The sequence below is a fragment of the Lactuca sativa genome, chromosome 4 (assembly GCF_002870075.4).
Source record: "Lactuca sativa cultivar Salinas chromosome 4, Lsat_Salinas_v11, whole genome shotgun sequence".
Lineage (NCBI taxonomy): Eukaryota > Viridiplantae > Streptophyta > Magnoliopsida > Asterales > Asteraceae > Lactuca > Lactuca sativa.
This window is the reverse complement of record NC_056626.2, coordinates 182,647,691-182,653,690: the sequence shown is the minus strand read 5'-3', so window position 1 is coordinate 182,653,690 and position 6,000 is coordinate 182,647,691.

Sequence of the window (6,000 nt, the reverse complement as noted above, 5' to 3'; positions counted from 1 at the left end):
CCAGAAAACAATTTCCTATTGAATTTCTTAAGTTCATATTTCTAATGCTTTGATAATCCTTTATCTAAGCTTCTCAAACTTATACACCTTTGCCTTAGATAGTTTAGATGTGTGTCTAACAATTCAAACTAATTGCCAAATCTCACAATTTGAATCATGGAAAGGGATACCGTAACCATAATCGAATTTGAGAATCCAATTTTCACAATCACTATCTTCTTAAAATCTCTCTTAGTGAAAGCATTTCCTCACAGTCATTTTGATGAAGGAGGGAATCTTATGACACTTAGATTTTAATGGTCTATGTGTTCCTATCCATGTGAATTTGTCAAAACCAAAGTTTACGACAAATTCAAACTCATATGGACTGAACCTTTTCAATCTTGATTTCTTGCCTTATGGTAACATGAGTGCCCACCATGTCTTCCAAGCAGTTAAGCAGCTCATCCTTTCCTATCAATGTACTTTCCATTGATCAAGGTGCTTGCCTTTTATGCGTTCAAGTGAGAACTCATAGAACTCACATGCATAATTAACTCAATTGGAACGACACAAAAAAATAGTGTCAACACGATGGGTTGTAAACCTCAAGTCGTGTGCTAGTGATGATCGATAAGGTTTATTCTTGATTAGTTCTTGAAACTTTTCGAGACCATTAAGACTCCCACTGACTCCTTGACATATAAGATTCTCTTGTCAATAAACATTTATTGACAAAGAAATATTCAAGAGTTAGTGTAGCTTTTATCAAGACGAAACCCTTCACAAATTGGTCCTCGTTGGTCTTTGTCAAATCCAAGACATCACAACTTACCAATTTCAAATGTGCAAGAATAAGAAAACCTTTTTCCAAATTCTACATTTGATGAATGTTATAAACCTTCTTAAGACTTGTCACTCAATGTCACAATCTTAACTCTAAGACTTTTTTTTGGATCGAAGTATGATTGACTTTTTGATTTAACCATTTCTTCAATTCTTGATTCCTCTTCTCAGACATGCAATTGTACTAAGACTCACTTAGAGGATCAATTGAGATATGGTTCTTAATCATTAAGACCTATCATAAAACATAATAAAAGGTACTCTTCCTTCTTCTTAGAATAGAGTAACTTTTATCTTTCTGCCTACTTGATTCTTCTTATTCGTTCTGCTATTGATTTAAACATTTTCAATCAATTCAGAATTACACTTAATCTTATAGGTATAATCATATTTACTAAACATTTACTAAATCATGACGAATATCTTTGTTACTCTTGTGGTGGACTTGATCAACACACAACTTTGTGTGCTCGATCTCCTAGTCCTTTACTTGACACTTCGTCAACGAATTAGTCTAATTTCCAAATATGAAATTTCTCATTCATCGTGCAACCAAGTTGCATGATTCCAAGTTTCTGTCCAATTGAAACTTGGGCGATGAGAAACTCTCCCTATTTGGTAAATTCTCGACAGTTCCACAAATAACATAATTAAAAATCAAACCCATTATTGTTAATAATAGAAACATTCAAAACATCAATTTTTCATACACGCCATTGCAAGGATAAATAAATAATATAAAATCAAAATTTATTTTATTGCGGAAAAATTTGTCCTTACAATGCAATTAATTGAAAAACTATGTTAATACATATTTCTTAGCAATCTTTTCTAACTCTAAGTAGTAGCTCAAGAATCCAATCTTCAAGCAATGCGATCGAAATCCATTTCTTCACGATTAGATTCCGCTCACTTCTTCCCTTAAGCTTCCTCTCTTTTTCTTTGATCCTATAAAACATCAATTGTAATCTTATCACATCATGTATTAAGAATCTAGAATAGGAACTTAAAAGAGTTAGTTAATGGATTTTACCTAAAGTAGAGCCATACGTTTTGACTCTCCCATCTCTTAGATCTCTTAGGTAAATAAGGCAGCTTCGTCTCCAATGCCCCTTCTCTTGGCAATAAAAGCAAATTGACTTCTTTGGAACAGCACACGGAACTACTTCTGACTTTGCCTTTCTCTTATGATCAAACTTTTCGATCATGGCATACCTTTCGTTGCCATTTCCTATATCCATAGAGGTCCGGAAGGCAAATCCACCAATCAACTTTGCTTTTCAAGTGCGCCAAATCATTGTTGATTCAACATCAATAAGCATATAGGCGAGATCAATGAGGGTTACGTCGTGGTTCATCATATGGTACTCTCTTACGAACTCACTATATGAGTCAGGAAGTGACTGAAGAACCCAGTCAACAGCCAGCTCCTCACAGACAACAGATCCCAACATTCTTAATCTATCAATGTGTGACTTCATCTCTAGGATGTGTGCACACACTGACTTTCCTTCTTCATGTTTACTTGCCAAAAGGGCTTGAATGAGTTTGAACTTTTCAATCTTTTGAACTTGTGGGTTAGGGAGAATAATAGGAGGAGGTGGAGGAAGTGAAACATGATCTCGTGTTCCTCGATTGAATCGTGGAATATCATCTTCATGTGGAAAGCTTGTTCCATGGGATTTAGGAAACCATAGTTGTCATATTTTGACATCTACAAAATGGGAAAAAACAAATTTAAGTTAGTTGATTGATTGAGTCCTTAATAAATCACCCAAATGAGATATTAAGGCTAGGACCCAACACAATACTCCACAACCTAGAAAAGGGATGCCGTAATCTAGTTGCATAATATTTGAAGGTAAGTGAATGACGATTCACTAATTTCCACCATGAAAAACAAAAAAGAAATTTAAGTTTAAATCTATTGAAAATTCCTAGATCTTTTGAGATTCATTGAACTTTTCAATGGCATGTTTAAATCTCGATATGCCCCTCTAGTTTGTGACTGGGATACCGAGGATCACAAAGCAGGTGTGAATAACCATTCAAACTTACATGGGGCCCCCACATGTTACAGTCATCTATTCGATGCGCCGGTTAACCACACACGCTCCATCGAACTATGACAAATATTGAGTCACCCTTTGCTACCTTTGCTTAGAACCATTTAGTGTATCAGTTAACCACACACGCTCCACTAACGTCTTCGCAAGGGAACAAAGTGTAATTTCATGGAATTACATCAATTCACTTTTGCCTAAAGTAACTAAGTTGGGAATTTGTAAAACATTTAATTACTTTTGTACTTCATTATACTTATAATGGAAAGTTTCTGTCCTATCCTACCCGTTCGGCTAACGAACCTCCACTAGTCAAGAGTGCGGTGGGTAAGAGTGGATACCTATTCAATCTCCATTTTATAGGCAATTTTCTTAAACACCCCTTATAGACCAGCTTCGTGAATGAGGCCTACTAACGGTAAGACTGACTTTTACTCATACATATATATAATGTTAGACTTTTAATGTTATATATAGTATAGGGTGTATTTTACACTTTTAAAATACTAGGTGTTCTAATTTAATAAATTATACTTTTAATTTAATTAAATGTAAACCAAAACTTTTATGGGTTTATTAAATATCTTTTAATTATACACCTTAATTAATTAATAAAACCATAAGGGTGTGATTTGAACTTTTTCAAAACAATACTAGGGTTTTAGAATTTAACATTTTTAAATTAAACTTTTAATCAACTTTTAAATTCCAAAAACTTGAGGGCAAGTTTTGAAACATTTCAAAAACACTTGGGTTTCAACTATTTAAATTTCAAAAACAAAACTTTTAAGTTCTAATTTAAACTATAAAACCTAAAGGGATTAATTTGAAACTTTTCCAAACTTTGTCAAGAATATTCTAGATCACATAATTAAAATAAGGCAATTAACTATTAATTGGTGGTTGTCTAATTAGATCTAGTTCATATTCTTGCAAGATAATGATCAAATAATTCATATAATTTAACATTTATCAAATAAGGTAACAATTATCTAATTAGATGACCAAAATCTTTTATTTTGACAAAGATAATCATAAGGGATCAACAAAATTCGAATTTTATTAATTTTAAACAATTATGGCAATTATCCTAAGTCAAAATAGGTCAAAATCCCGAAAATCCGCCTGTCTGACAGCTAAACTCGCCAAGTCCCCTTATGGACTCGCCGAGTCCACATTGGAACTTGACGAGTTTGTCAGGCAGATGGCCAAAAACTCGATCTTGCAACATGAATGAATGTACTAGGCATCAATACAATAGAAACCAATCAAGGCTCTGATACCACTGATGGGTTTTAGCCATAAGAACATCCTATGTGCTCACGCAACCCTAATGCTTGGATCTAGGTTTCTCTACTGTACATACAATTCATCCAAGACTTTAAACCCTAGATCTAGCATACAATTAATCATATTAACATGTGAAAGGGTTTTTAGATCTTACCTTGATTGTTATGTAGCAATAACAATCTCAAATCCTCCTTGTAATGACTTTAGAAAGATTAGAGTCACAATTGCCACTCCTCTAATGGTTCACAAACACCAAGAGCAAGAGGATGAAGAATAAGGAGAGAGGAGGCTGCCCAAAACGTGTGGAAACCCTAAGGAACAAGTTCACCACGTTTTTGAGTCTCAAGGGTCCTTTAAATAGTGAGACTATTAGGGTTATCTAACAAGGAGTACCTAATTTGGATGCTTAGGCCCTAAGCAACCCATGGACTCCCTCCTTAGACGCCTAGGACGATTTCTAATGGGTTTCCCCATAGAATTCGTCCACCCCTCCAATAGGGAGTCCATTAGCCCAATATTCAACTATCACACAATTGACAGTTCTAGTCCCTTAAGTTTAATTAATGTCTTTTAGCCACAAACTTAATTCTTATTAATTCTTAACTAATATTAATTAAACAATATGATTTCTCCTTTAATATATTATTTTTATAATATATTAATAAATCATAATTAATCTTCTCTCTCCATAATTGATCCTATCAAGTTGCTTTGGTGAAGGCAACCCAAAAGGACCATGCACCATCGGGTGAAGTACATACCAAAATAGTTATGGACTTAGACACTAATCCAACACATAGGAGTCTGCTCGAGTATGGTGCGAATAACCTCTGAGGAGAGGAACTCCCTAGTCTGATCATCCAAATGCTCGGCCCCCGAGCCTGATCCTGATCCCTCGCCGACTCCTGAACTGCCGACTGCTGGCCTAGAGCGTAAAACCACCATTCTGAAAACACATCAAGATAAACGTCAGAAACACTGATATATCTCGAGGGATCACTGCTACTACAAGTTTCCTGGTCTCATCTCAGCCTTCCTCAATTCAAGTACGGATCCTCTGCTTTTAGTAGTACGGGCCCATACTACCTTCCACATCTATCTGTACTTTCCTCAAGAACTACCATGACTCCACCAAGTCACTTCTACTGCTACTGATCTCTGCTACTCTCATCCTAGGCTTGCCCTAGGGAAATCTCTGACTCTCCTAAAAACCAATCCTCAGTTGCTGAAGGCCTCATTGTAATGCCATTTAGCCACCACATGGATACCATCATATGCAACGAGGCTCAGACAATCCTTCGAGTAAGGGACTCATCCCTACAACGGTTAGGACTCAAACAAGATCTGCGCACTAGGGTCAAATCCAGCACCCTGAGATTATTCAACCCTGATTGTATGTGACTTAATGTACCCACCTAATAGTTAACTCTCGTCACTCAGAGTCCCACAAAGCACAAAGAAAGCAGCATTCAGACACAGGAAACTACTCAGGCAAGTCTGTCCTCATATCAAGAAACTACACTAGTATACAATGCTAAGCTCATACTATCAGGCATAACCTAAACAGGCTATCCTATTACTGTCTATTCCATACTAGCATGCAATTCTCATAAAGCTGAAACACATATAACAGGCAGATAAGGCATCCTCCTAGATCCTTAGTCCTATTCTAGCATGTTGTTCTACTCAAACTGAAACTGATAATTATAACATAAACGTGTATGGGTAATTTGGGAGTACTTACTTGAGCTCGGTTGATCGCATGCACCACACACCTTTCTCTTTTTCAAAAACTCTTTTCTTTTTCAGTTTCTTTCTCAAT